At 43.1% G+C, this 19,584-nt stretch overlaps 1 non-coding gene across 1 annotated transcript; it reads left to right on the top strand.

Annotated features, from left to right (window-relative positions):
• The first annotated feature begins 232 nt into the window (after window positions 1-232).
• LOC133106120 (U6 spliceosomal RNA) lies at window positions 233-339 on the top strand. The gene has a single exon (XR_009704293.1). It is a non-coding gene; the product is annotated as a U6 spliceosomal RNA (small nuclear RNA).
• Window positions 340-19,584: the final 19,245 nt, after the last annotated feature.

The following is a 19,584-nucleotide window of genomic DNA, read 5'->3' as shown; positions in this document are numbered from 1 at the left end:
TCCACTTGCCTGCCTTGGAGGGACATTGATCTCTAAATATGTTCAAATCAACATCAGAGGTTGTGTTTGATTAACCTCCTGATGCAGATTTGTCTTGTTTGTAAGTGCTGCCAGTTTAGGCTGTCCTTACGAGGCACACATGCTTGTTATGCATGCTTTCACACTCCGTCCATGGCTGGGAACCATGGGCAGAACCCGCCCCTTAAGTAGCGCAGGCTCAGATAGGTCTCTTGTGCTCGCTCCGGCAGCACATATACTAAAATTGGAACGATACAGAGAAGATTAGCATGGCCCCTGCGCAAGGATGACACGCAAATTCGTGAAGCGTTCCATATTTTTAACTTTACCTGCGCGCCAGTTGATATTTTCATGCCTAACCTGAGCTCTGGGTAACATTTTTTGTGAAGCGGTGCATATTTTGTGCCTTGCCTGAGGTCCAGGTAACATTTTTTGGTGATTCTGTGCCTTACCTGAGCTCCAGGGTAACATGTTTTGTGATTTTTGTAAAACAAAGTTCTATTTTAATTTATACAAGCTGCTGTCCGGGTGTACCTAATAAAGTGGTCACCGAGTGTCCACTAACTCTGCTCGAGGGCAGAGGCTATTGTGACATCACAGGCTATTGCGACGTCACAGGAAATGGGTGGGCTAAATATTTGCATTTACAGGCTGGTGGACAGGTGTACCTAATAAAGTGGTCACTGAGTGTATGAACCGCTAGAGGGCAACGGCTGTTGTGATATCACAGGCTACTGTGACGTCACGGCAAATTGGTGGTCTAAGTATGTGTATTTACGAGTGTAGAGATAAACCTAATAAAGTGAAACTGTCCTATTTTAAAAATAGAATCTCCATCTCTGCCGACCTTTTTTTTTTTTTTTTTTTAGAAATAAAATATCCATCTCGGTCCTATTTTAAAGAGTAGAACAGGTTCTCTGTATTGTTCCCATTTCAAGGAGTACAACAGGCCACTGAGGTGACTCGTCTTTGAAAAAGGCTCATTTTTGGATGGTTGTTTGCTTTAGACTTGCAACTTGGCACTTTTTCCCCCTCTGTTGATTGATGCAAATGTTTCTTTGTGCACTGCACACCACCTTAAAACTTTAAATGAGACTAATCGCTGTTGTCTGTTACTCTGACGACACTAGTATCACAAGGGTATTTCCTAATATTTTGTGACTGTTCATATATCCAGGTCTAGCAAACTCGAATTCAGTTCTTGAGAATGTTTTGCTACTCATTGTCTAATTTCATTTCTTTTCCAGGCAGAAATTTTATTTGATAGTACAAAATGCAGAAAGGGAGCACCGTTGTGATTTTTAAAAATGATTATAGAATTAATAATAATAATAATAATAATAATAATAATAACGATAATACAAATATGGCACAACTCGTTCACAGCAGAACATGGAGAAATGTCATGAGTACAAGAGATGGACGTGAATGGGGACCTACTTGTTGCTGCAACTAAATTCGGCAATTGTTCCAACAGTAGATAATAAACTGCCATCAAACAAAACAAGGACTGATTTGCACGTCCTCAAACTTAAACTGGAGCTATGCTGACGCCTAGTGTTAAAGCTGAGCGTTTTTCTGCTATTCAATATGTATGAAAATATATTTTTCACTGGCTTCTAGAGTGACTGCTATCGCGGTCACATGAGAATGATCACTGGTCTGATATTTTAATCACATAAATAAGTAGAATAAATAGAGCATGCCCATGGGAGGCATGTGTCCTGGTCTAAGATGTTCGCAGTGTCATGGTCCAAGCTGATGTCCTGCAGCGCCCGGCCCGTCTGCGACTGAGGTTCCCTGCAATGTGAGGCTGTGCACACAGGAAAAACATGCTTATCACAAGATTTATGAACATGCTATGTGACACAGAGTATTTAAAAAAAATAAATAAAATAATAATAATAATAATAATAATAATAATAATAATTATTATTATTATTATTATTATTATTATTATTATTATTATTATTATTAATTTAACTTCACAGGGGCTACCAAGATGTAGTAGTTGACAGACCTAACCACAGCTAGCTAGCTACACTATACCACTGAAATTACTCACTTTTTAAAACATTTCGACAGAAATGATTAAATTGGGGGAGTAATTAGGCTGCATTATTCGTATTGTCACACACTGAATCGAGGTATGGAGGTAGGTAGGTAGGTAGATAGCCAAGCAGCTATCCGCCTTGCAAGCCAGAGAATATTACGTTTTGTAATTAAAACGAAATGTGCGACATGCCAGCTTTGTCTTACGATATATTTCTAATGTAAAAATACATACATGATGTGTTTATACAGCTGGAAAGTTCTTTCATTCATTCGTTCTGTGTATTAACAGCAACGATAAACGTATTGAACAGCGCGAAAGCCAACTAGCTAGCCTGCTCTGACCATCGTTAACATGAAAATATAAATTATTCTTCTGATTTTAATATAAATTTCACTAGAAAACGCATTGAAAGCTTACCTTTTACTGATCCAGGAGCAATGGCCGACGCGCCGATTTGAGTCAAAACGGAGGAAGAGCTACGACTGGAACACGTTTGGAACAAACACGTGTTTGCATTTGGAACAAGCCTGGCCGTCTAATTGGCTGAGCCACTTTGTCAAAGTTGGTGAAAGTTGTAAATTGGAACAAGGCACGGCCTCTGATTGGCTCCAATATTGGAACATATTGGAACATTGGAACAGAGAAGATCGTGCGGAAGCGTGATTTGGCCACTTTACCGATCTTCTCTGTTCCAATGTTCCAATATGTTCCAATATTGGAGCCAATCAGAGGCCGTGTCTTGTTCCAATTTACAACTTTCACCAACTTTGACAAAGCGGCTCAGCCAATCAGATGGCCGGATTTGTTCCAAATTGATCACGTGTTTGTTCCAAATTCATCACGTGTTTAGCCGGCCAATTGTAGCTCTTCCTCCGTTTTGACTCAAATCGGCGCGTCGGCCATTGCTCCCGCATCGGTGAAAGGTAAGCTTTCAATGCGTTTTCTAATGAAATTTATATTCAAATGAGAAGAATCATTTATATTTACGTTATGTTAACGATGGTCAGAGCAGGCTAGCTAGTTGGCTTTCGCGCTGTTCAATACGTTTATCGTTGCTGTTAATACACAGAACGAATGAATGAAAGAACTTTCCAGCTGTATAAACACATCATGTATGTATTTTTACATTAGAAATATATCGTAAGACAAAGCTGGCATGTCGCACATTTCGTTTTAATTACAAAACGTAATATTCTCTGGCTTGCAAGGCGGATAGCTGCTTGGCTATCTACCTACCTACCTACCTACCTCCATACCTCGATTCAGTGTGTGACAATACGAATAATGCAGCCTAATTACTCCCCCAATTTAATCATTTCTGTCGAAATGTTTTAAAAAGTGAGTAATTTCAGTGGTATAGTGTAGCTAGCTAGCTGTGGTTAGGTCTGTCAACTACTACATCTTGGTAGCCCCTGTGAAGTTAAATTAATAATAAAAATAATAATAATAATAATAATTATTATTATTATTATATATTTTTTTTTTTAAATACTCTGTGTCACATAGCATGTTCATAAATCTTGTGATAAGCATGTTTTTCCTGTGTGCACAGCCTCACATTGCAGGGAACCTCAGTCGCAGACGGGCCGGGCGCTGCAGGACATCAGCTTGGACCATGACACTGCGAACATCTTAGACCAGGACACATGCCTCCCATGGGCATGCTCTATTTATTCTACTTATTTATGTGATTAAAATATCAGACCAGTGATAATTCTGATGTGACCGCGATAGCAGTCACTCTAGAAGTCAGTGAAAAATCGATTTTCATACATATTGAATAGCAGAAAAAAACGCTCAGCTTTAACACTAGGCGTCAGCATAGCTCCAGTTTGAGGACGTGCAAATCAGTCCTTGTTTTGTTTGATGGCAGTTTATTCTCATGACTCATGACATTTCTCCATGTTCTGCTGTGAACGAGTTGTGCCATATTTGTATTATCATTATTATTAGTAGTAGTATTATTTTTAAAAATCACAACAACAAAAAAACAAAAAACAAGACTGGTGCTCCCTTTCTGCATTTTGTACTGTCAAATAAAATTTCTGCCTGGAAAAGAAATGAAATTGGACAATGAGTAGCAAAACATTCTCAAGAACTGAGTTCGAGTTTGCTAGACCTGGATATATGAACAGTCACAGAATATTAGGAAATACCCTCATGATCCTCAGTGTCGTCAGAGTAACAGACAACAGCGATTAGTCTCATTTAAAGTTTTATTTACAATATACACTCAAGGTGGTGTGCAGTGCACAAAGAAACATTTGCATCAATCAACAGAGGGGGAAAAAGTGCCAAGTTGCAAGTCTAAAGCAAACAACCATCCAAAAATGAGCCCTTGCTCTTTGAAATTGGGGTTTATTTGATCAGAGGGAAGATGGCCAGCTACTGGCCCACCAGTGGGCCACACAAGCATACCACACCTCACGCAGAGCATCCACCCATGTCCAGGCACTTGTCCGCTGGCGTATGAAGCCTTTTTCAAAGACGAGTCACCTCAGTGGCCTGTTGTACTCCTTGAAATGGGAACAATACAGAGAACCTGTTCTACTCTTTAAAATAGGACCGAGATGGATATTTTATTTGAAAAAAAAAAAAAAAAGGTCGGAGTTTCACTTTATTAGGTTTATCTATACACTCGTAAATACAAATACCGTAAATCCTCAAATTGTGTCCGGGGTTTTTTATTTACTTAGGCTGCACAAAGCACAGGCCATTATTTGGGGCAGGCTTGTATTCGATTCAGGACTTTATTTCTTATTAGGCTTCTGTTGTAGAATTTTATTCTTAGAAATAAAGTAAAAGGCTACACTTAAAGTGGGCCAACACTGTTCAACACTTCCTGTAACCGTTCAGAAATCAATTAGTGTAGGCTAATCAGGAACACCGTTTGGTAAGTCATATTGTCAGTCTTAACAGACTTAGTTTATTGCAAATATTCTCAAACACAATAAATCACATTCAAGTCCAGAATCCATAAAATAACAACTTGCCAGACACGCCTTCATGAACAATAACAAATTAGCGTAGATAACAGCAAGTTAAGGATCTTTTTTTCCTAAAGTGCGTTTTATTGTGAAACATGCGTTTCGTTTGGAGCAGCATACCGGTAGGCTATCAAAAGATTTTCGCTTTGGTTTAGGATTTAATTTACTTTTGGACTGTTTGATTCTATTGCTAAATGTTGGGACTGATGGGCACTGAAATCTGGGGGGTATTTGATGGTTCACTGTTAAGTTTTATGTAGTTGAAAGAGTGTCGGGATTTCCACCCGTCTGTTTATTGCGAGCCAAGGCAGCCGCTTTCATTCATTCATTGAACGTGCGCTGTGCTGTAAATACAGTGGTGTGATTTCTTATTTTTTTGCATGTTTGTCACACTTAAATGTTTCAGATCATCAAACAAATTTAAATATTAGTCAAAGACAACACAAGTAAACACAAAATGCAGTTTTTAAATGACGGTTTTTATTATTAAGGGAGAAAAAAAATCCAAACCTACATGGCCCTGTGTGAAAAAGTGATTGCCCCCCCCCCTGTTAAAACATAACTGTGGTTTATCAAATCTGAGTTCCAATTTCTCTAGCCACACCCAGGCCTGATTACTGCCACACCTGTTCTCAATCAAGAAATCACTTAAATGCCGGACCTGCCTGACAAAGTGAAGTAGACCAAATGATCCTCAAAAGCTAGACATCATGCCGAGATCTGAAGAAATTCAGGAACAAATGAAAAAGAAAGTAATTGAGATCTATCAGTCTGGAAAAGGTTATAAACCCATTTCTAAAGCTTTGGGACTCATCCAAGGGGTCACAAAAGACCCCACAACAACATCCAAAGAACTGCAGGCCTCACTTGCCTCAGTTAAGATCAGTGTTCATGACTCCACCATAAGAAAGAGACTGGGCAAAAATGTTCCAAGACGAAAACCACTGCTGAGCTCGTCTCAATTTTGCCAGAAAACATCTTGATGTTCCCCAAGACTTTTGGGAAAATACTCTGTGGTCTGACAAGACAAAAGTTGAACTTTTTGGAAAGTGTGTGTCCCATTACATCTGGCGTAAAAGTAACACCGCATTTCAGAAACATCATACCAACAGTAAAATATGGTGGTGGTAGTGTGATGGTCTGGGGCTGTTTTGCTGCTTCAGGACCTGGAAGACTTGCTGTGATAAATGGAACCATGAATTCTGCTGTCAACCAAAAAATCCTGAAGGAGAATGTCCGGCCATCTGTTCGTGACCTCAAGCTGAAACAAACTTGGGTTCTGCAGCAGGATAATGATCCAAAACACACCAGCAAGTCCACCTCTGAATGGCTGAAGAAAAACAAAAGACTGTGGCATGACCTTAAAAAGGCGGTTCATGCTCGAAAACCCTCCAATGTGGCTGAATTACAACAATTCTGCAAAGATGAGTGGGCCAAAATTCCTCCACAGCGCTGTAAGAGACTCATTGCAAGTTATCGCAAACGCTTGATTACAGTTGTTGCTGCTAAGGGTGGCAAATGGGCATACACCTGATAGATTATCTAAATCCCCTAATAGAGCACATGGCTACCTTTTGAATATATGATATGGAACCATTATTACATATAATACATATTTCAAAAGAGAGAAAGAGTGAGGGTAAGGTCAAAAGAAGAAAGGAGGGAGAGAAAGGTAGACTGGGTGGACTCTGAGTTGAGGTTGAAGTCACCCAAGAGGATCAGGGGGGTGTCATTGACTGGTGAGGAGCTGAGGAGGATGTCCATCTCATCCAAGAAGTTCCCCAGAGGACCCGGGGGGCGATAAACAACAATAATAAACAGTTTGCACGGCAAAGTAACAGAAACCGCATGAAATTCAAAAGAGGAGAAGGAGAGGGATGAGGAGAAGACACTAGATCTCCATGAGGATGAGATTAGGAGACCTGTGCCACCTCCTCTGCCAGAGGTTCTGTGTGTGTGGGAAAAAGAGAAGGCAGAGGAAAGGGCAGCCGGGGTGGCCATGTTCTCTGGTGAGAGCCAAGTTTCAGTTAAAGCAAGAAAGTCAAGGTTGAGGTGGGAGGCATAGGCAGATATGAAGTCTGCTTTCTGGACGGCGGACTGGCAGTTCCAGAGGCCACCAGCCACACAGAGATCAATAGCAGCCGATCTGGGAGGGAAGATGAGGTTAGAGATATTCTGCCCTTGTTGGCGGGAGGTGAACCTCCTACCTGACTGGGACCTGGGGAGAGGAGAGAGGACAGGGACGGGAAGGAAACACATAGAGGGAACTAGGGAGGACAAGAGGAATACTACACAGTGGAATGAGGGCAGGCAGCAAAGACAAAATCAATCATCAGGCTCTTGGACAGCCTCGATGGACACCCGTAGATAGACACCCCCGACTTTGTACACCTGCGACTTCGTACACCGAGGCAAGTAGCCGAGGCTGCTGCACACAGCTGCCGCTGGTGCGCTACACAACGTCTGTTATCTATATCTAAATCTCCTAAAAGAGCCCTTGGCTTCCTTTAGAAAATAGGAAATGGAACCATCCACCATAATACATATGTCATTTAGAATCATCTAGCGCATTCTCTGATCATGATATGTTCATTTTTACGAACTATGAAAGTTAAAGTGCCAACGCTTGAAATGGTCACTTTTGTGATCTCATTCTCTGAAAGCTGTTTCTGGATAATGGGCATATAAATGATTGGGATCCATCCACCATCATATATTATTTTATTTGTAAGCAAGTTGAGCGTTCAGGTTTTTTAAAGCCTATATCTAAAGCTCCTAAATGGGCACATGGCTACTGTAAAAGCATGCTTTGGAAAGGGAAAGAATTGAAGTGCAAAATGCAATCGAAAGAGTCGAACTTGAAACAGAGCTGGCTGCAGCTCAGGCCAAAGTGCAAGTGTTAGAGTGCATTGATGTTGAGGCCACTAATTCTAAATTCACCTCAACAGAACATTTCAGAACTACCAGGAGATGGTATGAATGCTTATCTGGAGAGTCATTAGGCAAGAATTAATCCAGAACTCACACCAGTGCAATATGCCAAGATCTCTGTAGTTCCCAAAACACCGCTGCAAAGAGTTCTAACATAAGATGCAAGGCCAAAGAGGCCTCTACAGCCTGCTCACTCAATCCCATTGAATCCGGCCAATCATAATGCTGCAGGCTCTTCCAGACCACCCATGCCTTCAAGCTCCATTAATACCAACCTGGGTGCGATCGCTGATCTCATTGTGCAGCAACACCCAGGAGGATCAGGGGGGTGTCATTGACTGACATTGACTTCTCTTCCTACTAGAAATGTGACTGTGTTCAACGGTGAACCGCTTAATTTCAAGCCATTCATGCTGGCATTTCAACACTGCATAGAAAATAATACTAACAGTCGCCAAGAGCAGCTATATTATCTCGAACAGTACAGGTCCGGGCAGCCTAAGGAGCTGGTCAGAAGTTGCCGGGTATGCAGAGGCAAAAAGGCTACTGGAACATCATTTTGGAGATGAATTTAAAATCACTAATGCGTACTTGGATAAAGCGTTGAATTGGAGCAACATTCCAACAGACAATGGAGAAGCTTTGCAAAGCTATACTCTTTTACTGCGTGGATGTTGCAATGTAATGCGTACCTTGCGGTACATGGATGAACTTAACCTTCCATTAAATTTGAGGCGTCTTATCTCTAAGGTGCCATACAAGCTAAGAGAAAAATGGAGAGCATGTGCTTTTGACATTAAGGAACAAACTGGAGCCAGGGCCACATTTGATGATCTTGTCCACTTCCTGGAAAGGCAGGCCAGGATTCTACAAGACCCCATCTTTGGCAATCTCCAAGATGCCACCTCAACCAAATGACCACCCAAAGCAACCATCAGCGTCACCAAGCCAATTCTAAGTCCTAAACAGAAGACCAGAGGGAGCAGTTTTGCAACGACAGTGGCAGCAGTGCCACACGACAATGCAGCGCGTTCTACTGCAGAGAACACAGTGCAAGTGTCAAGGGTGTCCATCATGCCAAAACTCTGTCCTGTCTGTAATGGTGAACATGATATTGCAGACTGCCAAGAGCTGGTGAGCAAGCCTCATAATGCAATAGTTGATCTTTTGAAGACTAAAGGTATCTGCTTCGGCTGTCTGGTTAGAGGGCACATGAGTCGAAATTGCAAAAACAGACAAACCTGTTCAGTGTGCGCAAAACTCCATCCTACTATCTTGCACATACCGCAGAACGAAATTAAAAGCCAAAATGTTGATTCAGCCAAAGTTTCTGAAAGGACAATAAACAACGGGCTGGTTTCATGGTTTCATGGTTTCAGGGGCGGATTCTCCGTATGTTGTATAGGAAGAACCTGCATGACCAGGTCACCGCCGCAATGTTCTCGGAGAGGGACAGTCTGATGTCCATCACCACGCTGAGGTTCCTTGCACTGGGTGATGGCATGAGTGTGGTATCCCTGAGGGAAATGGAGAGATCCAGAGAGAGGGGAGAGGTATTAGCAGGGATGAATATCATTTCAGTTTTACCTGGGTTGAGCTTTAGATGGTGGTTGTCCATCGAGCTCTGGATGTCACTCAGGCAAGCAGAGATACAGCTGAAACCTGTGTATCAGATGGTGGGAATGAGATGAAGAGTTGGGTATCATCCACATAGCAGTGGTAGGATAGCTCATGTGCAGTGATCACAGGGCCAAGGGAACGAGTGTAAAGAGACTAGGACTGAGCCCTGGGGAACTCCTGTGGCAAGGGGCCGAGGTGTCGATACCGTACCAGCCCAGGCAACCTGGAAGGAGCGACCAGAGAGGTAGAACTCAATCCAGTCCAGGGCTGTGCTGTAGATGCCCGTTGCTGACAGGGCGGACAGGAGGATGGAGTGATCCACAGTGTCGAAGGCAGCAAAGAGATCTAGAAGAATGAGGACCGAGGAGAGGGAGGCTGCTCGTGCGGCATGGAGTGATTCACTGACAGAGAGGAGCGCGGTCTCTGTCGAGTGGCCCGATCTGAAGCCAGACTGATGGGGGTCTAGCAGGTTGTTGTTAGAAAAGAAAGAAGAAAGTTGACTAGAAGCGGCTGGTTCTATGGTTTTAGAAAGAAAAGGAAGAAGAGATAGCGGGCGGTAGTTCTGGATGATGGAGGGATCCAGATTAGGCTTTTTTAGCAGCAGAGTGATATAGGCCCTCTTGGAGGATGCTGGAAAACAGCCAGAAGACAGGGAGGAGTTGACAAGGGAGGTGACAAATGGGAGAATGTCAGGTGTGATAGTCTGGAGAAGAGAAGAGGGGATAGGGTCAAGGGCACAGGTTGTAGGGCGGTGGGAGAGCAGGAGTTGAGAGACATCAGAGTCTGTAAGGGGGGAGAAAGTAGAAAAGGAAGGGATGGGCCTAGAGGGGGGGAAGGGCACAGAGAGGGGGGCGGTGGTTGTAAAGGATCTGCGGATGTCTGTGACCTTCTCATCGAAAAAATCAGCAAAGTCATCAGCAGCGAAGGAGGACTGAGGTGGAGGAGGCGGTGCATTGAGGAGAGAGGAGAAAATCGAGAACAGTTTCCGGGGGTTAGAAGTAGAGTTCTGAATTTGTGTCTGATAGTATTTTGCTTTGGCGGCAGTGACAGCAAGAGAATGCCGCCAGGAGAGACTGGTAAGTTGTGAGGTCTGAAGGGACTCTGTGTGGGTGGGAGGAGGGGGAGGACGATGGGGAGGAAGAGGGAGGGAGAATGAGATGAAGTGGTGATCAGATGTATGCAGAGGGGTTGTCAAGGACCCGGCCCTAGGCCCGCCTGATGAGAAATTGACAGAAGAGGGGTTAGGCAGGAATGCATTGTTAACCCCTCGCACACGCCATCGAGGTGGTAGTAAGAACGCCCGTAAGAGGAAAAATATGTGGTTCAGAGCTAATGAGCAACCCTACTTGTCAGCAGAGGAGTCTGAAGTCGGAGGACTTAGATTTAGGGTACTAAGGAGCAAGGCTAAAGGTCTGACTGAGGCCATGCGTAACATGAATGTATAATAACATTCTTGGTTGAGAAGTGTGGGCTTGCTCCTACAGGGGAGGAGCATAAGGCCTGGTTAAAGCAAAAAGATGAGGAAAACAATGTGGACGATTGGGAAATGAAAGAGTATGAGGAGTTGGGTGATGAATTACACTCGGCTATTAGTTGGATGTCCTTTGTAGATTCCTTAAGGAGCCACAAGAAAGAGCACCTGAAGAATGTATTGAGCTGGTGGAAGGCACTTACTGCTGGCTTGTATGAAGTCAAAGTGTGGAGAGAGTCAAGGAGAGACTATGACAGTGAGACAGATAACAGTGATGAATAGGCTCATTAAAAAAATTGCATAAGAGACAGTGTTTTCCCACTCGGTATAATGGGGATATTTCGGGATGAATGTCTTACCAAAATAAGTACACTTGTATACAAGTTTCAGGATATATAAGGAGTGAGCTTTTAGACGTTAAAAAAGCCTCTTAGAATTTGGCTTAACAAGATATCTAAGGGCTGTTGAGGAGAGAGCAACGCAGGACAACTATAACCAAGCTGGAGTGGCGCGCTCCCTCTGCGCGCCACTCCAGGATATGGATATGGAGAACGGAGTGACGTACGCAGTGCGGACTCGGCCCAAGAGTTGTGGCAACAGGACTGATCGCGAAGTGGTGTTCATGCGCATCCCTCATCGTACAGAAAAGCTGGTGAAAGAGTTTACGACATGCTTGGAGCCATGAACTGCACCTGGCGGCCAACAGACGGGACGCGGGGTCCCTCCACGCTACAGAACACCTTCCTGCTGGACCCACGCAAGAACCTGAAGCCCCCCCCCTAACCTCAGTGTCAGTGAGTAAGTCGCTTTGGATTAAAAGCGTCTGCCAAATGACTAAAATGAAAAAATGTAAATGTGAGAGGCACATGCTGCGGCTGCACTGCAACCCCCCCGATGTGTTCAAAGACTGCTGGAAGTACACATACCGCTACAGAAGCAGTGGGTCCTCTGACTGGCAGGAGAAGTAAGTATGGCAGTTCACCGGACACACCAGTGTACATCCCATACAACAGGCACTCGCGGTACGAAGTGCAGGTGAAGGCTGTCTCCAAGGACATCTGCGGCATTGGAGCCAGTGACTGGAGCAAAGTCTGGGTCCTGATCCTGCCCCAGATTCCCAAACCAATGCAGCTGTTCAAAGAGCTCATCAACAGCAAGGAGGAGGGATCAAATCCCGCGGAAAGCGAGACAACTATATTTAGAGCAACTATATATAAAGTTTCCTTTCATTTTTATGTCTTTTATTTTTCAGTAAGATACTATAATAAGGTAGGAATAAAGTAGAAAAGTTGAGGGGTGTTCGTGCCCATAATATCTAGGAGTAGCTTTTATCTCCCTGAAGGGGGAGTCATAGGATAAGGTAAAGGCCAAAGAGGATGGATATTTGAAGGGTGTATCTTGACAATAACATCTGGTGGAAAGGTGAATTAGAAAAGGAAAGGGGTTATATGAACCTTATGTGAATCACGTAAAGGCATATGGTATATGGTTGAAAGAATATAAAGCAATGTAAGTGATTAGCAAACTGAAAGATGATATTTAACCTGTGAGCTGTATAACTCTATTCTTTTGATTATAATAAAGTATATCTGACTATAATCATATCTGAGAAAGGGTCTTTTAGAGGAATACAGTGAATACAGGAGATCATATAACAGCGTTGCATCACACCACCTCCTTTCGAGACTGGGCTGGAAGTTCAGTAGAACTTACCAGTTCTCCAGGACGTTCGAAAGTACTTAAAGGAAAAGAGAGTTCGTCCCCGAGACACCTCCTCGTGGGGTACTGCTCGTGGGAACGTGAGGTCTGAGCTCGGCACGGGGTCCGGGCTCACGACAGGGTAACCGTGAAATCAGAGCATGAGCAGTTCCTCACAAAGACAAGGTCTAGGACATTGCCTGCCTTGTGGGTTGGAGGAGAGTGTTGCAGGGAGAGGCCAAAGGAGTGGAGTAGCGGTAGGAAGGCAGCAGCCTGGGAGGCTTCAAGGTGGATGTTGAAGTCTCCAAGGAGAATCAGTGGGGTGCCATCCTCAGGGAAGGAGCTGAGAAGGGTGTCTAGCTCATTAAGGAATCTTCCCAGGGGCCCTGGAGGACGATAGATAACAGGTGGTGGGAATTTTAATTTATTCCTGTAGGAAAACACTCAGAGACACAGTAAATAAAATGCAATCTTTACTATGCGCATAGGGTCCAAGTTATATGCAAAAACAAGGACAGAGGTTTTTCTCCTTTGTCTGGATATATGTATGTGCAGAGCGCAACAAATGTACGCCCCCTTTCAATATTAATATTCCCAATGATCAATATTCAAAGACAATCCACCACTCTTCTCCTTACTACAGATTGTTTATTCATAGCTCCCCCCTTCGAGGTACTGTCTATGCAGATACATGTTCTCAAAACATTCCAACATGATGTATATGCAGGGGTCTGTGCAATTAACTGCGCGTCTGAGAAATCTATCTTATCTTGTTTTAACTCCCTATTTCCGGGAAGATAATCCCCATAGTAGTTTCCGTCATGAGGTTTTATGTTTTTGGTTTTTGGTCCGCTTCTCATTGGCCTCCACTGGCTTCCTATTGCCGCACGCATCCGTTTCAAGGCCCTAGTGTTGGCATTTCAGGCTGCTAAGGGGACTGCCCCACCTTACATACAATCTCTGATCACTCCCTACTCCCCAGCTAGACCACTCCGGTCTGCCAGCTCTGGTCGCCTTACGGTTCCCTCTCTACGTGCACCTGGCGGTTGAGCTGCACGTTCACGCCTGTTTTCCGTTCTGGTTCCTCAGTGGTGGAATGACTTGCCTACCACGGTCAGAACAGCAGAATCCCTCCCCCTATTTCGACGCAGACTCAAAACCCACCTTTTCAAACTCTACCTTAGTCCTCCCTCCTGATTTCCCCTGCCCCTCCTTTCTGATATCCCTATCCTTGTCTAACCCCCGCCCCCCCAAAAAAAACAAAAAACAAGAAAAAAACAAAAAAAAACAAATGCACTTCTGATGACAACTATGTTTAGAACAGCATTTCCTGTGTATTTTGCTAGTTTCTGGATGTGATGCTCTGACTTATGGTAGAACCTATGCACTTGTAAGTCGCTTTGGATTAAAAGCGTCTGCCAAATGACTAAAATGTAAATGTAAATGGTTCTGCAGGCTCTCAGGCACCAAGACAAGATAATCCAGAACACACAGTTAATGGCCGTGGTCTTGGAGGCCCATGGTACAGACAGGGAGAGACATCTCCACTCACACAGTTACAGAAAATAATACTCATTTGCACAAAGCAAGTTATGGTACTTTAATAATTGTGTATGATCTGGATCACTCCAGTATAAGCAACTAATAATAGGATAAGCAATTCATAATAAAATAATCACATGAATATATAATTTCAACAACATAACTGCAATAAAAAGGTTAGTAGGGTAGGATACTGCAACAGAATTAAAAAGTGGATAAGTATACTGCAATTCTCTATATATAGGCTTAGACCAGTCCTCTCTCTGCCGTCTGCAGCTAGTGCAGAACGCTGCTGCCCGCCTTCTGACTGGCAAAAAGAAACGGGAGCATATTACACCAGCACTGTCATCCCTACATTGGCTTCCTGTCCGTTACAGGATAAATTTTAAAATTTTATTATTTGTTTTTAAGGCAATGAATGGTGTAGCACCTACGTACTTGTCTGAACTCCTCAATATGTATACCCCAGCTAGATCACTTAGATCATGCAATCAGCAACTTTTGGATGTCCCTATGTCGAGGAGAGCTAGGAGGGGTGACCGGGCCTTTGAGGTAGCTGGCCTCAAATGTCAGACATAAATGGGAAATCTAGATAATGTACATGTCTTTCATTTAATTTCATTCATTTTTTTATTGCCTGGTTTTGTACAGCACTGGTCAACCATGGTTGTTTTAAATGTGCTTTATAAATAAAGTTTATTATTATATTATATTATATGGACAGGTCAGAGAGGGCGAGAACAGAGAATTTCCATGATGGGGAAATTAGAAGACCAGTACCACCGCCACGGCCGTGGAGGCCCACGTCACAGGGGGGGTCTTCGAGGGAGAGAGCAGACTGGGATGGGGTGAAACATAACATCACAAACTGGGACGCTAGCGTCGCTCTGACACGCCTATTTAAATCGCCAACAATCGCTCACAAGCAATACCAAATCAAAGCTAATCTACTGACAAATTCCAGAGCTATTTAAAACAAACGTTCAATCACTTGACAGGTATGCAACCAGTATAACTGATTAACACAGCAATAGAAACAAGCTAGCTCAAGCCCTAACCTCTGCTGTTCAAAATAGCAATTACAATTCTACTTTACCGCGTCTAGTGGACGGTCCGCAGCGATACCAGCACACCTGGTTAAAATTATGCACTTAATGACTAGGACAACTTTCAAGAGTCTAATATATGCTAGCGTCACTCTGACACGCCTATTTAAAGCTCCAAAGGGTGTACATTGATGAAGTGTATATATATATATTACAGATAACCTTCCACCATTATAAAAAAATTAATTTGGAAGCTACTCATGCATTTTCTCTTTAAGATATGCACATTTTTACAAACTAGGTTCGTAAAAGCAGGAAAGCTTGAAATGATTCATGTCTACTATTAGCAATTATGAAAAGTATATGTTTGTGTTATTGTCATCTACTCACATTCCATATCTGTTGTGAAGGGGAGGGAAGGAGGTGCCATCATACCAAATAAACTTAAATTTTGGCTAAAAGCACACATGCTCATCAAAGACTGTAGCAGTGTTCTAAATAGTAAACATGATAAATGATTTATAAAAGAGATTAGGATGATTTGGTGAAAACTTGTCTTAGCATGGGAAAACTTAGCATGGGTAAGAAGCCTGTATCTTATTTTCTCTGTTCTAATCTAGTCAATTACCCTCTCAGATGCTCTCCAACGGCCCAAAAAATGTCAAATAAAAGATATCTACCTGCATATTCATTAAAAGTATATATGTTTTGGTACCAACCCCAAAATGAATGTACACTCACTGAGCACTTAATAAACAGGTTTACACAAAATCGGCACTGAAATCACCATCAACGTTCTGACAAGGGTGAAGACTCAGACTGGGGTTTAAATACACAGAGGAATAAATCAAACTAGGCATGGGAGTGAGGGTGATCTAAAAAATAGACATTAGGTGAGACACAGAAAGGGCAATCATTCAATAGCAAGGAAGGAATGAAGACGCGGGACTGGATTCACATACAAACGGCTCCAGATTATGGAGTAGACAATTGGATTTAAGGAATGCAGTGATAGTTAGAGAACAAGTGCGAACGCTTTGCAGAATTAAGGCAGGCAATCAGAGATAGAACAGGGAGGTGGAACAGTGCAGAATTAGGGAGAATATTAATGTTAGTTATGTGATTTAACTATAAATACCCAAAACTAGTGAATGTTAGTAAGTTAGTTAGACAAACATATTAGTGTGTTAATATAATTAGTACTGTACAAATTCTATGTTAATTGGGATTAGTAGATTAGTGCTTTCTAGAAACAAGAATGGAGGGAAAGCGGGAAGCAAGTAAAGTGAGACAGAGAAGGAATTGTGGGAAACTGGAAAATTCTGAAAACACCCGAATAGCGAATCATGCAGACAGGGTAGTGCCTCGAGCTCATAACTACATAAAGACACAGACGTCACAGGGCAGGACGAGTGCAATGAACAATGAATGTAAACGGAAACCAGGCATGAATATGAAAAATAATAAAATTTCAAAAACATAAAATAAACTAACAGACAAAATACAGGATATTACATGTTGGTGCCAGACAGGGCGGTCCAAGTATCTCAGAAACTGCTGATCTCCTGGGATTTTTATGCACAACAGTCTCTTGAGTTTGGAGAGAATGGTGTGAAAAACAAAAAACATCCAGTGAACAGCAGTTCTGCCAGCGGAAATGTGTTGTATGGGGCGACATGGCTCAGGCAGTAAGAGGGTTGCTGGTTCGATCCCTTGCCCGGGCTGTGTCAAAGTGTCCCTGAGCAAGACCCCTAACCCCTAAATGCTCCTGACGAGTGGGTTGGTGCCTTGCATGGCTGCCAAGCGCCGTTGGGGTGCGAGTGTGTGTATGAATGGGTGAATGAGAAGCAATTGCACAGCGCTTTGGATAAAGGTGCAATATAAATGCCAACCATTTACCATTTACCATTTGTTAATGAGAGAGGTCCAAGGAGAATGGCCAGACTGGTCAAAGTTGACTGGAAGGTGACCACACATAAATAACCACATGTTACAACATGTTTTGCAGAAGAGCAACTCTGAACACACAACACATCAAACCTCTCAGTGGATAGACTACAGTAGCAGAAGACTTAATAAGGCGAAAAAAAAAGTTTAATAAATACCTAAATAAGTGTTCACTGAGTGTATATTTGTACGCAGATTGCTTAAGACATAGTTTTAGGGTTGCCAGAGTGAGTTTATAACTTGCACATGATTGCCATGTTTAGGATTTGTGGACCCGGCAGTCTTGGATTTTTCTCAACTAAGACAGCCAAGACTCTAAGTAAAGGTGACTGAAATGAGAAAAAAAGGCTGGATTTAGTCTTCTATGTCAGCCCCGGCATCTGTTTTTCTCATTCTTTTGTTTCATTTCACCTCAGTGTGGAGTGTTTTCCTGGCACAGAAATGTATTACAATGCCAAAGCATTTCAAATCATATCTCTCCATTTAATTCTGTTGAGGACCACTGGTTCAACAGAACTATAGTGCAACCAGAACAGTTTAAAAAAATGATAATTGTCAAATATTTGAACTCTCTTTTTCCCCATTCCATCTTTATCCTCCCTGCTTTTCCACTTTGTAAAGTAAAGATATGGATGTATAATGGGATGTATAATGGTAACCTTGTTTTTATCAATCTCAGTGTCTCACAGAATTTCCTATTTTTTCCCCCCTTATGCATTTTTCTGTTTGTTGAAATTGTTCCTCTATCAGTCTGTCTGTTTCCTGCTCATGTATCCATAATTGAATACACATGTGTTGATTTTAAACCACAAGATATTACATATCCAACAGGAAGAAGCAAAAACAGAGTCTTGTATAGAGAACAACAAGTCAGGTGGTGCTATTCTAACATTGACTTGACAAAACAGAGAGTAGAGGCCAGTTTATGGACCTGGCATCCAAGCTGCATGAAATTTACATTAAGTCAGAAGGCAGAGGCAGCAGCTGCAGCCATAGGGCATCCAATTGTGTATCTGATTTATATTTGGCCTATGCTCACAGAAAAAAGTAAAGCTTTGTGTTCTCTGTATATTTTTATGAGTCCACCCAGTCTCCCCCTCCTTTCTTCTTTTGACCTTACCCTCACACTTTCCCCTCCCACCCACAAAGCAGGCAACCTTCTTGACCTGGTCTTCACAGGGAGCTGCACAACAACCAACCTCTCTGTAACACCACTCCATATATCTGACCACTTCTTTTTCTCTTCCACTTTCCTAACATATAGGAAATCTCTCCCGCCATCCACTGTCATTCTCTCTACTGTCTCCCTACGATGCTGCTACAACCCTTATGTCCTCTCGCTCATTTTTCTTTGACTCTCTGTGTCCCCTCACCACCAAATTAGCCCGGGCCTCCCCCCCAGTCCTTGGCTTTCTGATGCTCTACGAGCTGTCCAAACCAAACTGCGGGCAGCGGAGAGAAAATGGAAAGGTCCTGTCTCCCCAGAGATATGGCTTCCTTCCTCCCTCCTATCATCTTTCTATTCCTCTGTCTCTCTAGCTAAATCTTCCTTCTTTCACTCTAAAATTAACGCAGCCGCCTCTAATCCTTGCAAATCCTCAACCTTCTCCCCCCCCACCTCCCTCATCGCTCACACCTGATGACTTTGTCTCCTTGGTAGATGGTAGATAGATGGTAGATGCCATTAGCAATTCCTTCTCCCCACCCTCTCCCCCTGCTGACCCTCCTACCTTCCCCAATCTCCCCTCTCTGACTCTGACGCTTTGAAACTCCTCACATCCCACCGCCCAACCACCTGTCTTCTTGACCCCATCCCCTCTCCCCTTCTACAATCCATCTCTAATGACATTCTCCCTTTTCTCTCCTCTCTAATCAACACCTCCCTCTCTTCCGGCACCATGCCCTCTTCCCTGAAGAGGGCCAGAGTCACTCCCCAGCTCAAAAAACCTACTCTTGATCCCTCTGCTCTGAACAACTACCGGTCTGTCTCTCTTCTTCCTTTTCTATCTAAAACTTTGGAATGGGTGGTCTGCTCCCAACTGTCCACTTATCTTCTCCCGAACAATCTCCACGATCCCAACCAGTCTGGCTTCAAGAGTGGCCACTCCACTGAGACCTGAGATGGATGACATCCCACCACCTGAAGCTTAACCTTGTCAAGACTGAGCTTCTCTACATCTCTTCTCTACAACCATCTCTACATTTTACTGCTACCGCACATTTACTAGAACCCGAAAGGCTTTGGTCAACTATGACCCCCAAGTCTTT

Source organism: Conger conger, chromosome 12 (assembly GCF_963514075.1).
Source record: "Conger conger chromosome 12, fConCon1.1, whole genome shotgun sequence".
NCBI lineage: Eukaryota > Metazoa > Chordata > Actinopteri > Anguilliformes > Congridae > Conger > Conger conger.
The sequence above is the reverse complement of the archived record's forward strand: the minus strand, read 5'-3'. Positions and strand labels throughout refer to the sequence as shown.